At 43.1% G+C, this 21454-nt stretch overlaps 1 pseudogene; it reads right to left on the reverse strand.

Moving 5' to 3' along the window:
- Positions 1–10632: 10632 nt before the first annotated feature.
- The window catches only part of LOC119360642, a 21975-nt pseudogene continuing 11153 nt past the window's right edge, over positions 10633–21454 (reverse strand).

Genomic DNA, 21454 nt, shown 5'->3' on the forward strand with positions numbered 1-21454 from the left:
AAAACTTCTCGAAAACTCAAGCAACTTGGATTGGTGCCTTGAATTGGTCATACAAGGCCATGGAAAAAATATTGGGGGCATGGATGCCTACCATGGGCACGGCACCTATTCGCAAAATGTTGGGGTCATTCAAGAATTTTCAAAAAAACACCATGTTCAACATAGCGTGTCCGAGTAGTCATCCATGCCAAGTTTGAAGGAAAAATGTATTTAAAATTATAATTTATATAGATACTTAAAACTGTCAATTTAAGTTTATAACATAACTAACAAATACTAAATGATAGAATTGAAAACAACAAATGCTTTTTTAAAGCATTTAAGAAATATTTAAACAAAAAAAGAATTAAAATTAGTTACTTTAAACTGTTATTTTGGTATTTCAATTTTTTAAACGGGTTTAAAAAAATAAAGTTTAAAAAGGAGTAAAAATAAATTAACAAAAATGAGAGAAAAACGAAAAAATAGAAAAGAAGAAAATCTTAGGCCTTGCCCAACTAAGCGACAGCATTGCTCCTATCGGGCGACTATTGGAATTTGTTTGCAATTTTAAAAATGTTCTCATTTCCAAAACAAATTGTTCACTTTTTCGATATCATTTATTTAGTGTCATTTCTGAAAATGTTTTGGAATTTAAGTTTTTGTCCGTGTTCTCAGAAAATGTTTTTTTTTTCACAATTTTATTTGTGATTTTCAAAAAATTATTCGCATTTTGACATTCTGAACATTTTTTTAAAGACACAAACATTTTATAAAATTACCTTACAATTTTTTTAAATGCAAATATTTTTTTAGTTTATGAACAAAATTTGGAAATAATAACCGTTTGGAATTTTGAAAAAAAATTTGAAGGCACGACCATTTTTTTAAAAGAAAGAAGAAACGTAGCAGGAAACGGAAAATAAATAAATAAAAATAAATTATGGAAAAAAGACCAGTTCACAAAGTGTTCCTAAAATCTTTTTAAAATTCCTAGCCTGTCCGTTACTTATTGTGTCTAGCTTTAGATCGTTCAACAAAGGCATGCTGTCGCAGTGGTTGTGGATGCTGTTAAAGTTTTAAGTGGTCGTGGGTTTGATTCCCAGCTTGTGCCATTCTATTTTCCTATTTTTCATTGCATGCCATAACAAATGGGCCGGCCCAAGAAAGCTGCCCGGCGTATACGTTACTTTACATAAGTAAATACAATCAGTCAATACAGATTGTGAAAAGTTCATAGTACCCTTTATACGTATTGCAAGGGAGGTTGTACCGAAGCGGGACTCATGTATGGTTACCCACACAATATGATGCATGTTTCGACAACTGGTTTGCCGAAGCAGTCATAGTGTAGCTCAGCAAAGAAATACTGCTCAGAGGTATCTAGTTTTGGAGGAACCCTCCTGTGAGGCCAGAAGCTGTGCTTTTCGCGGTGACTACGTGCTAAAAAGTTGAAGTTAAACCATATTTCATCCCTGAAACCAACACGGTTGCATCATATAGGACTGACAGGGTCGACTCGAACTTGGCACCCCGAAACATAGAACACGGGGAAGGCATAGGAAAATATAGTAAGGCCCATCAACGGAACTTGTTCAAACAACAAAAAGAATATTTTTCTAGTCGAATTTTGAATATTTTTCTATAGTTTAATATCCAACAAAACTTGTTCAAACAGCCAAGCAAGGTGAAGATCTATTACCAGGTTGTTCGAATTGTAATGGCGAAGGGCGATCTGGACATGTGGGAGAACGATGGCTTCGTTGCGCTCCCTGCATGCGTGCATATATGAGTACATACATGTTAGGACTAATGGTTTTACAGCATCTTAATATTACTAGCGAGATCGTCCTTGTATATCAATATGGAACAGCTAGCGGATGAACTTAATCTGCGAGGGATGATGTATAGGAGGGAGCAATACACTTCTGAGCTGCGGGGCGTACAACACCAGGTTGCGGCGACGCTTGCGCTCCAACCTGTCCATGAAGCATTGGACATGGCGTTGTTGCTAGTAGGATACAACGGTCTCCACGAAGCACTGACATGCTCTCAAAGCTGCGCTGGTTCCATTTTTTCTAAAAGGAGGACCACCACGGCCTCTGCATCTCGACGATGCATGCAACCACTTTATTAATTATTCACAAAGACCTTACAAAATAATACATGGGTAAGTCTGAAGTCACATCTTGGCAACATATGTCGTTATTTCTATCCACTTGACGAAGGGATGCCGATAGTCCGAGCCTAATACCAAAACAGACCTCGCACCTAAGCCTAACATCTAAAACCGAAGGCCCCAACCAAGCCATATACCTGATCTGGGGCACACACCAGTCCGGGACACTCTCAGAGGCCACCGCCGCCGTCTTCCACCGATCCATCTTCAGAGCAGATACTGACGCCACGACCTTGCCAGGTCCGCCATCGACGCCACCATGATGCCAGACAGCGTCGTCCTCCTACGCGAGTCCGTCTACACACGTCGAACACCGAGACTGCACTGCGCCACGCCACCGAGATCCACAGTCGTCTATGCATAAGATGAAACACCGCTCCACCAAAGATGCTGGCCGCTGGTCCCTCGAGCCCATGCACACCTCCAAGACTGACGACCCAAGGGGGAAACGACGCAAGAGCACCGCCGTCATCCGATCTACCGATCTAGGGTTTCCCCCAGAGGTAATAGATAGAGGTCTGGAACTTCTCCATGGCGATGTCTTCAAGAAGAGAATGACACAGAAGAGCGCCTCCATCACCGGCTTTGTCATCTAGCTAGCCGAGCGCAGGGTTTTCACCCAGATCTGTTCAAAGAACCTCCATCAAGTCTGGTGTACGGATCGCCGCCATCTCCACCGGGGACTGGAAGTAGGCTCCAGGGTGCCGCCGCCTGACCAGCCAGCAGTCGCGCCGCGTGAGCAGTTGGGCCGCCCGCAAGCCCCAGCTGCGCCACCGGAGAGCCCTACACCAGACACCCGCCGCCGGCCTAGGAGAGGACGACGCCACATACGACCAGCAGCCACCGACGCCAGCCCGTGCCGTCGCGCCACCGCGCCCCACGGTCGCGCCTTGCCGCCACTAGAAGAAAGCGTCCCGCGCCGCCATCCTCGGGCAGGAGGAGAAGAAGGCCCCGCCGCCGCCTAGGCCGAGCGGGCTTTGCCCGGCGACATGCGGCGGCAGCGGCGAGGAGGGGCGGAGGAGGGAGGAGGGGTGGCAGATTTGGGCTCCCCCCGGCCGCCCGCGGGGACGACGCGAGGAGAGGAGGAGATGCGTTGCGTGAGGAGGAGATGCGCTGCGCTGGTTCCATACACCAACCATAAAGCGTTGGAAATGGCAATTAACTTACAAGTAGCTAATTGGACATGGCAATCCATGAAGCGTTGGACATGGCAATTAACTGACAACTAGCTAAGTGTCCATATGCTGCAATCGGGGCATATATATTCTAGTAGTTTAACGCCAATCATGACTGACTTATACTTACGCCAACCATATTTCTAAAGCAGAAAGTGATTTGATTTGATTGAGTTAATGCAAAAGATTTGATTTGGTCTGATTGCCAGTATCCGACATATATATATATATAGGTAAAACTGTGTCTATCATAGCTTGCCACAGAACTAGTTAAGGCTTGCTAAACATTTAATAGTTTAAAAGTAAGTAAAAAATATGAAATAAATAGGGAAGCCTCACTCCAACATAATAAGATGATCCAACGATGTGATTGTGAAAATATGCATTTATGCATCCTCAGTGAAAAAACAAGCATTTCAGCTCACTGCAGGATCAATATATATTGAAACATTTGTTCTTTTTGTCCAGGACACATGCAGTCATATTTTTTCAATCCATCCGTTGGATCATGTTATATTGTAGGTATGTTGGTTCAGTATTTTTTTTAGGATTTTAGAGAGCTTTTACACCGTTGAAAACCTTAACTAGTTCTGTGGCAAGCTATTGTAGAAAATCCTACTCTGGATACTCTATTAAATACCCAGTGTGAAGAATAACTTATTCTTCACCCTGGTCGATGGACTGAGCGTGACGTTACGTCCAACCAGGCCATCGTTTGATTGAAATAAATCCAACCGCCCGTCGCTGTAAAATTACCTCGTAGTCTTTTCTCAAAAAAAAAACATAGTCTTGCGTTGAATCGGACCCAGCCCACCTCCCCGTCCTTTTCTAATCTGCTGCAAACGGTTTTCGGCTGGTGGGCTCGACGTCGTGTTGGTCCCTCAGCAGATGGGCGGCGTGATGTTCGGCGGCTGCCTAGGTCTCGGGCGGTGCCGTGGTTGGTGATGGTGCCATGGCGAGTGCAGGCTCAACGGCGTGGTGCTCGGGGTAGTCGGTGACTTCGGCGGTGTGGTTAGCTCTCCGGGTTCCTCGATTCCAGGAAATGATGCGGGGATGCATCGACTGCCAACTCTTCGTGCCACGGCGACGGCGGTGCTGCTCCATCTCGCCGGGTACGTCGATGTCACGGTGAGGTCTCCAAATTTTGCTTCATTGCCAGGATTTGTGCCCCTGTAATTCTCCATCCGTCCTATCCCAATTCAGGATTCTATTTTCCCTATCCATATAGGCATATATCATGGGCATGACTTGCCGGCTGTGGCTGCTGCCTTGGTTCTAAATTGTGGCGCCTGTATTTATGCACCCCTCTGATGGGTACCTGAAGGTTTACTCGTTTATGTTTAGGCGGACAAGTTTTGGTACGGCCTTTGCCCGATTTGATAATGTCCTCCTTCTTCCTATAATAGTCAGGACTGAACGAAAATTTGCATGGCCATGGTGATTTGGTCTACGTGGTGGTAGATTAGATGTTGGGGACAAATTAAGAAGAGCGTCTTTCCGGATCTGATGTATTGCTGCTTCCATCCCTCGTACTAATCTTCCATCTTCCATAAATAAAGCTACCAACGCTTTTGTGTCTAATGACTCCTTAGGTTCAGCGCCTTGTGTCTCATTACTCCTCAGTTTACTGTGCCAATATGCTGTATTTTCCGTCTTCCATGGTTCATCAAATGTTAATTATTATTAATAAATAAGAGATAATCACTGTAATCATTCTTAGATCTATGTAGGTTACAAGTCTCTTGGTCGTACCGGTTGAATTAGGCAGTAAAACGTTGGATGTAAGATAACTGGGTTCATGTACTAGTTTTGGGATTTATATTAGATTGAAGAGAACAGTTTAGCTCAAAGAAGACGAAGCGGACATTACAGATTGTACTGAGATGAGAACCATCTCATGTCTGTAGGTGCAGAATCAGCAGGAAGGATTATAATGGATTTTCCCATTTGAATTGTTGGCAGATATAACTTTTGTCTTCTTATTTTTCAGTTCATAAAACATACAGGGTAACTAGTATTACTTCTATAGTTCAGTCCACTTTGATTCTTACTATTTATTGAAGTTTCTGTTAGTTACAAACAATGATTCAACCATTATTGTATGTGTTCGTGTTATAACCCTTTTGTGGCCTAAGGTGAGCTCGAGCCTGAACCATTAGTTTAGATTCTACTGCTTTTCTCATTTAAGATTTCATGGTCAAGTTAATTTTCATTGCTCCAAACCTAGCATATACAATTGCTTGTTACAGAGATACAAGTTTTGCATCAGATTTCGGCCGTCAAGGTATTATAGCTCATGCGTATTGTGGGCTTACTATCTGTGCAGTCGTCTCATAGTTACTACCGCCCTAATTTTCTATGGAATTTTTCTCCATTCACCTTTTATATTTCCTTCAGAAACTTGGTCAGTTTTTGAGGAGGTCATGTCCACTTATAAGCATTTGTGTTTTAAAGGTTGATATTCTAAAGATGCTTGTGCTGCAATACAATGTTGGCTTGTAATGTGCCTTATCTATATTATTTTACTGATGCTGACTAATCAAAGACTGCCTACACAACTTTTCATGTATAAATAAAAGAAAAAGTTGGCTCACTGGTGCATCAACTTCCTGATGTAAGTGTTTTCTCATATATTTTTTCTTCTTCTCCATGATATGTTCATTCGTTTTCTTCAGAGATTTGTTCAAGGGATTCTTTTCAAAGGATTGCACTTTTTTTTACAATTCAAACAATGGCACCTTTGTGATAAGTTTCTCCTGTGATATAGGTTGTGTACGACTATACGTTACATTGGTATGTGCAGTGTCTCCCCTTTATTCCATTGGTTTACTTATTTAACTCTGTTTTTTGTGTATCCCTTGTTTCTGATGCTTTTTTCCATCGCCTGACAGGTACAATCCTTATTTGTGCCTGGCTACTTCGTAGTATAGTAAAGAAAATTTGTCGCATGCTCTCTGCCAGCCACGGTTGCATGCTCTAGTACGCGCTACATGCTATAGTTTCCCTGGCCCAATACCTCTCGGATGTGCAGGTAACTTATGACCAATAAGCAGTGCAGTTGATCTTGGTTCGTCGCGAGTTAGCTGTTTTGGTCATAGCTAAACCGAGTGTGTTCTTGTCTAAATTTGATTGTAATATACAAATAATTTTCGGAGCTAACAGGCTATGTGAAGTTAAAAGTGTGTTATCAAGATCATAAAATTCCTGCTTGGGCTAGCTAAATATTATGCAGAGGTAATGATGCTACTGTAGTTTGTGCTTTCATTGAAATATGAACATGGTGTTCAGATGGTTTGCTTGCAAATATGAACAAGGTGTTCAGATGTAACTCGTAAGATAGAAGAATCCTCTTGTGGAAGTTTTGTTGACAAAATTACTTCCACGTTGGACTTTTTCTCTTATTATTAAGTGATATGTCTTAGATTCGATACTTGATTTATAGTGCATTAAAATGTGGCTCTCTTGCAGCTGTCAGAAGTCTAGGTACAGTCAAGTGAGAGATATGGACTCTTGATTGAAGGAGAACTTTGTGCACTTATGATAGCATATGGACCGTAAATCTGTAGCAGGCCTGAACCAAGGCATGCGTGTAGCAGGTCCTGAATGTATCGTCCAGACCACATTTTACATGTCATATGCTTAATTGCTTATGTAATTCAGTTTTTACAAGACATCTTTTTTGTGGATCAATAAGCATCTGCACTGTTCTTTTAATCTAATTAAAGGCCAGATATTTTCTGTCATGTGATGAATTGACCATGGAAGGATTTGTTTTGCTAAGCATAGCTAATGTCGCCATTCGAGTGTAAAACTCATATGCATGGTGCTTCTGAAAATGTTACCCAAAACTCTGATGAGAATGGGCGCCTCACTTCTTCAAGCAAAACCTGGATGATCATCCTATGTGATGCCACCTGTTCTCAGTCACCGTAAGCTACTAGCAAGTAGCAACACTGCAACAGTACAAGGGCATGTTTCTTAAAAAAAACAGTTGACGAGATTCGCCTTGTTACTTCATTGGATCTTCCAAGAAGGCAAGTGCGATAGTTTTATTATTGTAATTATTTAGCCAACTCAATACAAAATATTCTAAGTGAATATTAGATGTTTCATTGCTGAAGTACATGATGCATAAGCAAAAGATAGCATGATGGGAACCAGTAGCCAACATAGAAATATGAAGAATCTCAGAGGACCGACTCTTCTATTTGTTGTTGCCTCATGTAACCTATCCTTAGAGATTAAGCTGTACAGGTTGGTCATACTATGTGATCAACTGAGTCTATTTGTTATAAATAATTAAATATTGATTACGTCCATTACATAATCTGCCTTTGCTTCTATGATCAAACAGCATTTCAGAACCAAGACTTGATGGACTGATCAGTATAAAATAATTATGATTTGCATATGTGGTTTGCTAGAGCTAGAAGGAAGTATATGGATTGATTCACAAACACTAACAAACTGCAAAGAAACCAAATGTGCTGTCTATATAAGAAATTTCAGTTACATGTGTTCGATACTGAAGCTGAGAGAGAGTGTACATAAAGATAATTTTAGTGACATTCCTACGGCCGGAAATTTCGGTCAAAATTCAGATAGAAGATCGAATATTTTTGGGATAACTGAGGATGCAATTCCAGAAATGATACCTCCAATTTTATATTCTTCCAAAAAGAGCTGTCCAGTGCATCAAATCCATGGTGCCGCATGAACAACTCCAGTAAAAAATAGAGAGGGAAAAGACTAAATAAATCAGGATGCATGCATCATCCGTGACCTAAATCAGTTTTAAGAAGAACCATGGCTGCTCGTTCATAACGTGGCACTCCCACCGCGGCATTCTCACGTGTGATGGGATACTCCAGTGGGAGGCGTCTGCACCTCGCCGGAGTGAGCTCTCCCGCCGCAGCGTCTACTTGCGCCTGATGGGATCTTCCATGGCGATCCTTACACCGGATCTCCGATAGAGGCGCATCCTTATACCTGATCGGTCGGCCGAGCGACGACGAGGTGAGAGACGACCCTGCAGTAATTTTATGGCACAAACTTTTTGTTTCTACGGTGTTTCTTTTTCCGTGTGAGAATGGATTCTCTAAGACGTAATATTACTTCACATGCAATCAAATCTTACCTCGCATCCCTTGTTCTCAACGTGGCACAAGACCAATTCTAAAGACCGTAAGTTTACCTCACCTCCACTCACTAATCTTACCTCATTAACCTTCAGTTGCTGCGGTGGATGCAAACTGGTTCGGCTGGGTGCATGGGCGGGCTGGGGGTGAAGAATAACAATTCTTCACCCTGGGTGACGAATAGCGCGACCCTATATATATACCCACCAACGGAAATTAATATTTCATAACTTATTTTGGACTATATCATAATTTTGACACCTAAGTAAAAAAAATCTAATGTGGCATCCTATTAATAAGCAAAGAGAGAGTTATCCTGGCTTAATATAGATATAGCTCTTCACTCAAAAAACAAAGCAACTCATATTTTCTCTCTCACAAAAACACTAAATGATAAATATTTTAGAGTACAACAAGATACAATCCATTGATGAGATATATATAAACACACATTTAATGCATATGATATTTATAACTTAAAGATAGGAGTGCTTTAAGTAATCGTGTGCTTATCTTATCCTACGAAAGTGTGATGTCTATTTATTTTTGTCATTATAATGAATTGACAAAGTCTACCTTGTGCGCTGTGTCTTGATATATAAATAGCCTAGGGCCTGACTCGATTGAGCACATTAGTTGTGTTCATTATCCATCTAAGTATCTCATATAAGTTAGTGATCAAAACATGGCGTTCAGCAGACTCAACGGTCAGATGGAAGCCAAGGCAGCCGCGGTTTTGTTCATTGTGCTCCTTGGATGCTCCATGCTCATGTTGGTCTCCTCAACTGGTAATATATATGCTCCATCTGTTTTCAACGTACACTACACAAGTTAGGATGAGATTGTGACCAACGATTGCTTTATACCCGTATATATTTACTGTTACTAGCTAGGTTTGTACTGCAAATAATTTTCTTGTGAGTATGCTTTCATATCATAAAAGTTACCTAATTGTTGAATACAAACTAAAAAACATTTGCATTTTAAAATGGAGGGACTGCTATTTTTCTCATGCATGTCGTATATATGTGCCTGTTTTTCGCTTGTTATATTGTTTTTGGCGCAAGCCGTCTGATGTATGTGCATGCACGCAATGCATTCTCTGTCCATGCAGATGGTGAGATCGGCGGATCAGGTTGTCCTCGTCTTTCGGACGGCGATGCCATAGGCAAAGACGACACCCCGTTCCCAAAAATGTGCATAGGGAGGAGGCACGGCCCTGAGAACGTCGAATTCTGTTGTGCAACATTGCCAGGACTACCTTGCTGGCGAACGCAGGAAGAGTGCCTCCACGTTTGCCCATAGGTCTCATCGTTGTGATTAATCAACGTAGCGGGCCAACCTTTGATGTTTCTGTCCATCAGAAAAATTTGAATGAAGGGAAATGAATAATATTTTTTCAAGGGGAGGAAACAAATAGTCATGCATGGATATGTATACAGAGATGGACCGGCTCTGCATCTGGGAAATTAATAATTTGTAAACTTATGCCTACAATTCCAGCATTACGCCTTTTATTCGCACATGGCATCAAATATGTCGTTGCCACCCGTCCATGGTTGCTCGGTTTTGCCCCGTGTGGCGCGCGATGATCCATTGCTGTTGCTCACAAAGTCGTTCGCTTCCACCCTCCCGTGGCCGGTTGCAGTGAAGACTAAGCATATTTGCAGCCAATTCTGATATATATGGTGGCAAGCAATCCTAAAATCAAACTGATTAGTGTGTTTCATTCGTATCATGACATTCCCAGCACCAAAATCTGAATAGTTAGACAACAATGTAAACCTTGATCGCCCGAATCGGAATGAAGGTTCATTTCCTTTTACACGACATCAGAATTTGCACGGTACTAAAGCATCCTATAACTCACCACAGGATCAATGCTTACTGGAGCATAGCACAACGCATGACAGACTCAGATGCACCACTCTCAAGTCTGAAGCATTCAAACGACGAGCATTCATATCCGTTCCAGGAACAAAGCAAAGTTGTACTAGAGGCTAGACCTACTACTAGATGAACTTCTCAGCTTATCCCACTAGCAACAACATTCCAACGACCCAATAATCACCAAAGGCATCCATGTTACCAAAAAAGAGGCAATCAAGAAACCCAGCGCAGCTTTGAGAGCACGATCAGTTGCTCATGAGGATGTTGGATGTTACATCCCCCAGAACTCCTTCATCTGCTTCTGGCTGCGGAGATCTGGTAGAAGTATCAGGGAGTGTATAAGTGTATAAGTGTGTAGTCTAGGATCATGTACAGAAGGAACATACTTAACTTAGCAAAACATACTTCCAATTTAACAGAATGGTGACAAGATATTAAGCAGATTATATATGCACATAAAAGCATGTGGCTTTTCAGGGAAAGCGGAACAAGACAGTATGCAGTCGATATCCGTCAGCAAATAGCACAGGAACATACAAGCAAGTAAAAGTACTGATAATGAAAATAAATACAAAATGCTATCTGAAGAGAAGGTATGACTCACAAGCATTCCCGCTGTGGCGGACATAAATTTTCTCGACTGGTATACCATTTGCCATGAACAAATTTGCCAGCTTATGGACTCTCCCATCATCCTTTGAGCATGTGATCTTCACCATTCGAAGGTCTTTGCAAGTAAATGATCTTCCCTGTAATTTGATACTTGTTTCTGATGCCTTTCTGGCATTGAAGTTCTTTTGCAGATCAAAAAAGTTATTGTTAAGCATGTGCTAAATTACTCAAAACTAAAAGATAATCAAGTAAGCATAAGCCCCGAATATGTAATTACACATACAATTTTAAGTCGGAGAAAGAGCTTCTGTATATTAGGTGAGTGCTGCAGCAAGAAAATTAATGCATCAAAGTCTGCAGTCATACACCATTCGCCAAGGGACAAGGTCTTCAGGTTGCCAAAAGTTGGACACGTATTGAGTTCCCTACTCAGAACCGCCTACACATTGCACATAAAATGAGTGTGTTGGACATATGCCCTAGAGGCAATAATAAAAGCATTATTATTATATTTCCTTGTTCATGATAATTGTCTTTTATTCATGCTATAATTGTATTATCCGGAAATCGTAATACATGTGTGAATACATAGACCACAATACGTCCCTGGTGAGCCTCTAGTTGACTAGCTCGTTGGTCAACAGATAGTCATGGTTTCCTGACTATGGACATTGGATGTCATTGACAACGGGATCACATCATTAGGAGAATGATGTGATGGACAAGACCCAATCCTAAGCATAGCACAAGATCGTGTAGTTCGTTTTTGCTAGAGTTTTTTCAATGTCAAGTATCTCTTCCTTAGACCATGAGATCGTGTAACTCCCGGATACCGTAGGAGTGCTTTGGGTGTATCAAACGTCACAACGTAACTGGGTGACTATAAAGGTACACTACAGGTATCTTCGAAAGTGTCTGTTGGGTTGACACGGATCGAGACTGGGATTTGTCACTCCGTATGACGGAGAGGTATCTCTGGGCCCACTCGGTAATGCATCATCATAATGAGCTCAAAGTGACCAAGTGCTTGGTCACGTGATCATGCATTACGGTACGAGTAAAGTGACTTGCCGGTAACGAGACTGAACGAGGTATTGGGATACCGACGATCGAGTCTCGGGCATGTAACGTACCGATTGACAAAGGGAATAGTATACGGGGTTGCTTGAATCCTCGACATCGTGGTTCATCCGATGACATCATCGAGGAGCATGTGGGAGCCAACATGGGTATCCAGATCCCGCTGTTGGTTATTGACCTGAGAGCCGTCTCGGTCATGTCTGCATGTCTCCCGAACCCGTAGGGTTCTACACACTTAAGGTTCGGTGACGCTAGGGTTATTAGGAAGACTTGTATGTGAATACCGAATGTTGTTCGGAGTCCTGGATGAGATCCCGGACGTCACGAGGAGTTCCGGAAGGGTCCGGAGGTAAAGATTTATATATGGGAAGTTCTCAAACGGACACCGGAAAGTTTCGGGGGCATATCGGTATTGTACCGGGGCCACCGGAAGGGTTCCGGGGGTCCACCGGGAGGGGCCACCCCTCCCGGGGGGCCACATAGGCTGCATGGGGCAGGAGCCAGCCCCTGGAGGGCTGGGCGCGCCCCCCCTTGGGCCCATGCGCCTAGGGTTGGGGGGGGGAACCCTAGAGGGGGCGCCCCCTTTGCTTGGGGGGCAAGTCCCCCCTCCCTGGCCGCCCCCCCCTCTAGATCCCATCTAGAGGGGCCGTCCCCCCTTGCCCCTTCCCCTATAAATAGAGGGGTGAGGGGAGGGCTGCACACACAAGCCAAGGCACAGCCCCTCCCCTCCCCAACACCTCTCCTTCTTCGTCACGAGCTTGGCGAAGCCCTGTCGGAGTGCTGCTTCTCCACCAACACCACGCCGTCGTACTGCCGGTAGAGCTGTCTTCCTCAACCTCTCCTTCCTCCTTGCTGGATCAAGACGGAGGAGACGTCGCCCATACCGTACGTGTGTTGAACGCGGAGGTGCTATCCGTTTAGCACTTGGTCATCGGTGATCTGAATCACGTCGAGCACGACTCCATCATCACCGCTCCCTCGAACGCTTCCGTACGCAATCTACAAGTGGTATGTAGATGCAAACTCACTCCCTTGACTCGTTGCTTAGATGAACTCATAGATGGATCTTGGTGAAACCGTAGGAAAAATTTTAATTTTCTGCAACGTTCCCCAACAGTGGCATCATAAGCTAGGTCTATGCGTAGTTCTCTATTGCACGAGTAGAACACAATTTTGTTGTGGGCGTAGATCTTGTCAACTTGCTTGCCGCTACTAGTCTTATCTTGCTTCAGCGGTATTGTGGGATGAAGCGGCCCGGACCAACCTTACACGTACGCTTACGTGAGACCGGTTCCACCGACTAACATGCACTAGTTGCATAAGGTGGCTGGCGGGTGTCTGTCTCTCCCACTTTAGTTGGAGCGGATTCGATGAAAAGGGTCCTTATGAAGGGTAAATAGAAGTTGACAAAATCACGTTGTGGTTATTCGTAGGTAAGAAAACGTTCTTGCTAGAACCCAATTGCAGCCACGTAAAAGATGCAACAACAATTAGAGGACGTCTAACTTGTTTTTGCAGCAATTGTCATGTGATGTGATATGGCCAGAAGTTGTGATGAATGATGAATGATATATTGTGATGTATGAGATCATGTTCTTGTAATAGGAATCACGACTTGCATGTCGATGAGTATGACAACCGGCAGGAGCCATAGGAGTTGTCTTTATTTTTTGTATGACCTGCGAGTCATTGAAGAACGCCATGTAAATTACTTTACTTTATTGCTAAATGCGTTAGCCATAGAAGTAGAAGTAGTCATTGGCGTGACAACTTCATGAAGACACGATGATGGAGATCATGGTGTCATGCCGGTGACGAGATGATCATGGAGCCCCGAAGATGAAGATCAAAGGAGTTATATGATATTGGCCATATCATGTCACTACTTTATATAATTGCATGTGATGTTTATTATGTTTTATGCATCTTGTTTACTTAGAACGACGGTAGTAAATAAGATGATCCCTTATAATAATTTCAAGAAAGTGTTCCCCCTAACTGTGCACCGTTGCTAAAGTTCGTCGTTTCGAAGCACCACGTGATGATCGGATGTGATAGATCCTTACGTTCACATACAACGGGTGTAAGACAGATTTACACATGTAGAACACTTAGGGTTAACTTGACGAGCCTAGCATGTACAGACATGGCCTCAGAACACAGAGCCCGAAAGGTCGAACATGAGTCGTATGGAAGATACGATCAACATGGAGATGTTCACCGATGATGACTAGTCCGTCTCACGTGATGATCGGACACGGCCTAGTCGACTCGGATCGTGTAACACTTAGATGACTAGAGGGATGTCTAATCTGAGTGGGAGTTCATTAAAATAATTTGATTAGATGAACTTAATTATCATGAACTTAGTCTAAAACTTTTTGCAAAAATATGTCTTGTAGATCAAATGGCCAACGCTCATGTCAACATGAACTTCAACGCGTTCCTAGACAAAACCAAGCTGAAAGATGATGGAAGCAACTATACGGACTGGGTCCGGAACCTGAGGATCATCCTCATAGCTGCCAGGAAACAATATGTCCTAGAAGGACCGCTAGGTGACGCTCCCGTCCCAGAGAACCAAGACATTATGAATGCTTGGCAGTCTCGTGCCGATGATTACTCCCTCGTTCAGTGCGGCATGCTTTACAGCTTAGAACCGGGGCTCCAAAAGCGTTTTGAGCAACACGGAGCATATGAGATGTTCGAGGAGCTGAAACTAGTTTTCCAAGCTCATGCCCGGGTCGAGAGATATGAAGTCTCCGACAAGTTCTATAGTTGTAAGATGGAGGAAAATAGTTTTGTCAGTGAGCATATACTCAAAATGTCTGGGTTGCACAACCGCCTGTCCCAGCTGGACATTAACATCCCGGATGAGGCGGTCATTGACAGAATCCTTCAGTCGCTCCCACCAAGCTACAAGAGCTTCGTGATGAACTACAATATGCAGGGGATGGTGAAGACCATTCCTGAAGTATTTTCAATGCTGAAGTCGGCAGAGGTTGAAATCAAGAAAGAACATCAAGTGTTGATGGTCAATAAGACCACTAAGTTCAAGAAGGGCAAGGGTAAGAAGAACTTCAAGAAGGACAGCAAAGATGGTGCCGCGCCCGGTAAGCCAGTTGCCGGGAAGAAGTCAAAGCATGGACCCAAGCCTGAAACTGAGTGCTTTTATTGCAAGGGAAAGGGTCACTGGAAGCGGAACTGCCCCAAATACTTAGCAGACAAGAAGGCCGGCAACACTAAAGGTATATTTGATATACATGTAATTGATGTGTACCTTACCAGTACTCGTAGTAACTCCTGGTTATTTGATACCGGTGCCGTTGCTCACATTTGTAACTCACAGCAGGAGCTGCGGAATAAGCGGAGACTGGCGAAGGACGAGGTGACGATGCGCGTCGGGAATGGTTCCAAGGTCGATGTGATCGCCGTCGGCACGCTACCTCTACATTTACCTACGGGATTAGTTTTAAACCTCAATAATTGTTATTTAGTGCCAAGTTTGAGTATGAACATTGTATCTGGATCTCGTTTGATGCGAGATGGCTACTCATTTAAATCTGAGAATAATGGTTGTTCTATTTATATGAGAGATATGTTTCATGGTCATGCCCCGATGGTCAATGGTTTATTCTTAATGAATCTCGAACGTAATACTACACATATTCATAGTGTGAATGCCAAAAGATGTAAAGTTGATAACGATAGTCCCACATATTTGTGGCACTGCCGCCTTGGTCATATTGGTGTCAAGCGCATGAAGAAGCTCCATGCTGATGGACTTTTAGAGTCTCTCGATTATGAATCATTTGACACATGCGAACCATGCCTCATGGGCAAGATGACCAAGACTCCGTTCTCCGGAACAATGGAGCGAGCAACCAACTTGTTGGAAATCATACATACCGATGTGTGCGGTCCAGTGAGCATTGAGGCTCGCGGAGGATATCGTTATGTTCTCACTCTCACTGATGACTTGAGTAGATATGGGTATGTCTACTTGATGAAACACAAATCTTAGACCTTTGAAAAGTTCAAGGAATTCCAGAATGAAGTAGAGAATCAACATGACCGAAAGATAAAATTCTTACGATCGGATCGTGGAGGAGAATATTTAAGTCACGAATTTGGTACACACTTAAGAAAATGTGGAATCGTTTCACAACTCATGCCGCCTAGAACACCTCAGTGTAACGGTGTGTCCGAACGTCGTAATCGCACTCTATTGGATATGGTGCGATCTATGATGTCTCTTACCGATTTACCGCTATCATTTTGGGGATACGCTCTAGAGACAGCTACATTCACTTTAAATAGGGCACCGTCTAAATCCGTTGAGACGACACCGTATGAATTATGGTTTGGAAAGAAACCTAAATTGTCGTTTCTAAAAGTTTGGGGATGCGATGCTTATGTCAAGAAACTTCAACCTGAAAAGCTCGAACCCAAGTCAGAAAAATGCGTCTTCATAGGATACCCTAAAGAAACCATTGGGTATACCTTCTACTTAAGATCCGAGGGCAAGATCTTTGTTGCCAAGAACGGATCCTTTCTGGAAAAAGAGTTTCTCTCGAAAGAAGTAAGTGGGAGGAAAGTAGAACTCGATGAAGTACTACCTCTTGAACAGGATAGTAGTGCAGCTCAGGAAAATGTTCCTGTGATGCCTACTCCAACTGGAGAGGAAATTAATGATGATGATCAAGGTACTTCTGATCAAGTTGCTACTGAACTTCGTAGGTCCACAAGGACACGTTCCGCACCAGAGTGGTACGGCAACCCTGTCCTGGAAATCATGTTGTTAGACAACGGTGAACCTTCGAACTATGAAGAAGCGATGGCGGGCCCAGATTCCAACAAATGGCTTGAAGCCATGAAATCTGAGATAGAATCCATGTATGAAAACAAAGTATGGACTTTGACTGACTTGCCCAATGATCGGCGAGCGATAGAAAACAAATGGATCTTTAAGAAGAAGACGGACGCGGATGGTAATGTCACCATCTATAAAGCTCGACTTGTCGCTAAGGGTTATCGGCAAGTTCAAGGGATTGACTATGATGAGACTTTCTCTCCCGTAGCGAAGCTTAAGTCCGTCCGAATCATGTTAGCAATTGCCGCATACTATGATTATGAGATATGGCAGATGGACGTCAAAACGGCATTCCTTAACGGGCATCTTAAGGAAGAACTGTATATGATGCAGCCGTAGGGTTTTGTCGATCCTAAGAATGCTAACAAAGCATGCAAGCTCCAGCGATCCATTTATGGGCTGGTGCAAGCATCTCGGAGTTGGAACATTCGCTTTGATGAGATGATCAAAGCATTTGGGTTTATGCAGACTTATGGAGAAGCTTGTGTTTACAAGAAAGTGAGTGGGAGCTCTGTAGCATTTCTCATATTATATGTACATGACATACTTTTGATGGGAAATGATATAGAACTTTTGGACAGCATTAAGGCCTACTTGAATAAGTGTTTTTCAATGAAGGACCTTGGAGAAGCTGCTTATATATTAGGCATCAAGATCTATAGAGATAGATCGAGACGCCTCATAGGTCTTTCACAAAGCACATACCTTGATAAGATTTTGAAGAAGTTCAAAATGGATCAGTCCAAGAAGGGGTTCTTGCCTGTATTGCAAGGTGTGAAATTGAGCTCGGCTCAATGCCCGACCACGGCAAAAGATAAAGAAGAGACGAGTGTCATCCCCTATGCTTCAGCCATAGGATCTATTATGTATGCCATGCTGTGTACCAGACTTGATGTAAACCTTGCCGTAAGTTTGGTAGGAAGGTACCAAAGTAATCCCGGCAAGGAACACTGGACAGCGGTCAAGAATATCCTGAAGTACCTGAAAAGGACAAAGGACATGTTTCTCGTTTATGGAGGTGACGAGGAGCTCGTCGTAAAGGGTTACGTCGACGCTAGCTTCGACACAGATCTGGATGACTCTAAGTCACAAACCGGATATGTGTATATGTTGAATGGTGGAGCAGTAAGCTGGTGCAGCTGCAAGCAGAGCGTCGTGGCGGGATCTACATGTGAAGCGGAGTACATGGCAGCCTCGGAGGCAGCGCATGAAGCTATTTGGGTGAAGGAGTTCATCACCGACCTAGGAGTCATACCCAATGCGTCGGGGCCGATCAAACTCTTATGTGACAACACTGGAGCTATTGCCCTTGCCAAGGAGCCCAGGTTTCACAAGAAGACCAGGCACATCAAGCGTCGTTTCAACTCCATCCGTGAAAATGTTCAAGATGGAGACATAGATATTTTCAAAGTACATACGGATCTGAATGTCGCAGATCCGTTGACTAAACCTCTCTCGCAAGCAAAACATGATCAACACCAAAACTCTATGGGTGTTCGATTCATCACAATGTAACTAGATTATCTCTACTCCTAATGGAGCAGTTGGTAGTCTCGCTTCCAGGTTTTTTTTCGTCCCACCTACCATGGTTTTTTTTCGTCCCACCTACCATGGTTTTTTTTCAACCGGTTTTTTTCATCACACCATCCCCACCCCTACCCCACCCCATTCACCGCACGCAGTCAGGTTCCGTTTCCCCCCTTATGTTCCCGATTCATGCATGACAATCAATTCTTTCCAAACGCAATCATGCATGACAATCAATTCTTTCCAAACGCAATCAATTAACTTAAGGTAACCAGACACAATCAATTCAATAAAACGGAGCGATATCTCGGGCGATTTTCTTGCTCCCGATATATAATGGTGCTAGCCAATCTGTTAACAAATGAGAAGGAAACAATCACGTGTATGTAGGGAAGATAATCGTGGAGATTGCAGGGCAGTTAAGGCCGTGCGTCACATGCAGGAAGGATTTCCCGAGTTCAGCGAAAGAGAAGGAAATCTGAGTTGATGAATAGTCTCCACGATTTATTTTCGTCTGGCTTTTTTTCGTCTGGTTTTTCTTCGTCCCACCTCCCACCACCACCCTCTCACCGGTTTTCCTCTTTTCTCGTCTAACCGGCAACACCCAATGTATTTATGGTAATCAATCACAATTAATCCACGTATGGTAAGGCTATAAACTCAGAAATCTCAAATATGATTATTATAGTAATAAATCCATCCAGGTATGGTAAGGTCATAACTCAGGAAATTTCGAATATGGTAATTATATGGCAATAAATCAATCCAGGTATGGTAAGGCTATAAATATAAAGGAAAACTATTCCTGTGAGACGTCTAATACATGGCTTTCGTCAGACCAGCATCTCACCAGTTGGTAGTCTCGCTTCCAGGTTTTTTTTCGTCCCACCTACCATGGTTTTTTTTCGTCCCACCTACCATGGTTTTTTTCAACCGGTTTTTTTCATCACACCATCCCCACCCCTACCCCACCCCATTCACCGCACGCAGTCAGGTTCCGTTTCCCCCCTTATGTCCCCGATTCATGCATGACAATCAATTCTTTCCAAACGCAATCATGCATGACAATCAATTCTTTCCAAACGCAATCAATTAACTTAAGGTAACCAGACACAATCAATTCAATAAAACGGAGCGATATCTCGGGCGATTTTCTTGCTCCCGATATATAATGGTGTTAGCCAATCTGTTAACAAATGAGAAGGAAACAATCACGTGTATGTAGGGAAGATAATCGTGGAGATTGCAGGGCAGTTAAGGCCGTGCGTCACATGCAGGAAGGATTTCCCGAGTTTAGCGAAAGAGAAGGAAATCTGAGTTGATGAATAGTCTCCACGATTTATTTTCGTCTGGCTTTTTTTCGTCTGGTTTTTCTTCGTCCCACCTCCCACCACCACCCTCTCACCGGTTTTCCTCTTTTCTCGTCTAACCGGCAACACCCAATGTATTTATGGTAATCAATCACAATTAATCCGCGTATGGTAAGGCTATAAACTCAGAAATCTCAAATATGATTATTATAGTAATAAATCCATCCAGGTATGGTAAGGTCATAACTCCGGAAATTTCGAATATGGTAATTATATGGCAATAAATCAATCCAGGTATGGTAAGGCTATAAATATAAAGGAAAACTATTCCTGTGAGACGTCTAATACATGGCTTTCGTCAGACCAGCATCTCACCAATCGTTTTGGAGCCATGCATCCAACAACGCCTGGCTGTACTATATAACCCCTCCGAATCATCCTCACATCCACCATCAAACCCTAATCAACTACCTCGCCACCCTCTCTGCCACACCTGCCATCTGGATCCTCCTCGCTTCAACCTCGCTCTTATCGCACCACCGCATTTACGTTCGACCAGCAAGTCCTCCGGCAAGAACGCACACACCATGTCACCTTGATGGCTAAGCATGTGCATGTGTGCTTCATGCCCCCACAACGCTCCTTGTGATCCGTTCGTCGCGCTGCATCCCCAATCTGGCCGGTGTGGCACTGTAATTTCGCCGGTGTGCAGACCTTCGTTTCCTCTGCTACTCCTCGTCAGACATTTTGTAGTTGCTGCTTGAAGTGGTATGGTCGTGCTCTGCTCGTTGAAGCCTGTAATTGGGGCTGCATGCTATAGACTCATGAGGTCCCTTTTCAATGTGGCTGCGTGGTAGCGATGCTCTCATGCATGCTACGTCGGATGTGCTCCAGCGGTCTTGCATTTGGCCAGGTTGAAGGATACCATATGTGTAGTAGCCACACGTGATTCAGATTTTGTTCACATTGGAAGTACAAGTGATTGTTGTTGGAAACAAATTTCCACCCTTTTGGAAGCATAATTTTCTTCGGTCAAAATGTATATGTAAAATTATTGGTATACTTTCTACCTGCAATTCAATTACCTATCAATGGTGTATCCAACATTGCTCTATTTTTCTTCCTACACATAAGAAAAATGCTTCTGTAATGTATGATGCAACTTCCACCAAATCGAGATGCTTCTACACCATTGAACAGAGTTTCGGTTACCATTTTTGTTCCGAAGCATCAAATGGTGAGCCATGAAGCTTTATTAAACATGTAAGGAAGCATGTGTCATTTTGTGTTTTTCATATCAAAGCATCAATGAAAGGGCAATGAAGCAACTAAATGCCACATGGAAGGATCGCCACATGGAATTTGTTAACAGCTTATGGTAATATTATTAGTGGCATCTGCATATTTTCAATACGTATTTGAGAACCTATTTGATGCTTCCTGATTTCTATCGCATGAAAAATGGTTCCTTTGAAACAACCGGGGAGCGATTTGTTACCAGAGATAATGCTTCCATTGAAACAACCGAGGAGCGATTTGTTACTAGAAATAAAACATGATTTATAGGATTTATTATATCCTACTAGAAATCAGGGATCAGTTTCCTAAAATGTTGGATGCGTCAACATTTGTAACTGTGCCCCTGATTAATGAAGCATCAATGAAAGGGCAATGAAGCAACTAAATGCCAC

Source organism: Triticum dicoccoides, chromosome 2B, assembly GCF_002162155.2.
Source record: "Triticum dicoccoides isolate Atlit2015 ecotype Zavitan chromosome 2B, WEW_v2.0, whole genome shotgun sequence".
Lineage (NCBI taxonomy): Eukaryota > Viridiplantae > Streptophyta > Magnoliopsida > Poales > Poaceae > Triticum > Triticum dicoccoides.